The sequence below is a fragment of the Metopolophium dirhodum genome, chromosome 1 (assembly GCF_019925205.1).
Source record: "Metopolophium dirhodum isolate CAU chromosome 1, ASM1992520v1, whole genome shotgun sequence".
Taxonomy (NCBI): Eukaryota; Metazoa; Arthropoda; class Insecta; order Hemiptera; family Aphididae; genus Metopolophium; species Metopolophium dirhodum.
The window spans coordinates 159,654,584-159,655,042 of NC_083560.1; the positions used below are offsets into that span (position 1 = coordinate 159,654,584).

The window sequence follows — 459 nt, forward strand, 5'->3', positions numbered from 1 at the left end:
TGACCGAAATCGGCCGTTTAGAGGAAGTAAAAGTCGTAACAAGGTTTCCGTAGGTGAACCTGCGGAAGGATCATTAGAGACGGGCCCGCGGTACCGGCAGCACTTGCCGGTCTCGCGCGCGCCTAATCCGACCCCGTGGGCCGCGTGCGCTCGCGACTAGCTCGCCGACCGCCCGCGCGCCGCGACCCCCGACCGAGCGTCGACCGAAAGATGGTTAACGTCGAAAGACCATACGGGCCCCGCCGTGCGTCCGCGCACGGCGCGTGGCCGGTAGAAGTTTCGTCGACAAAAAAAAACACCCGACCCCGAACAGCGGATCACTTGGCTCGTGGATCGATGAAGACCGCAGCTATCTGCGCGTCGTCGTGTAATCCGCAGGTTATACGAACATCGACCAGTCGAACGCACATTGCGGCCTCGGTGACCCGCGGGTCCCGGGCCACGCCTGTCTGAGGGTCG

The 459-nt window shown here is 63.4% G+C and overlaps 1 non-coding gene across 1 annotated transcript; it reads left to right on the top strand.

Annotated features, from left to right (window-relative positions):
* The first annotated feature begins 301 nt into the window (after positions 1-301).
* LOC132937603 (5.8S ribosomal RNA) lies at positions 302-459 on the top strand. The gene has a single exon (XR_009663725.1). It is a non-coding gene; the product is annotated as a 5.8S ribosomal RNA (ribosomal RNA).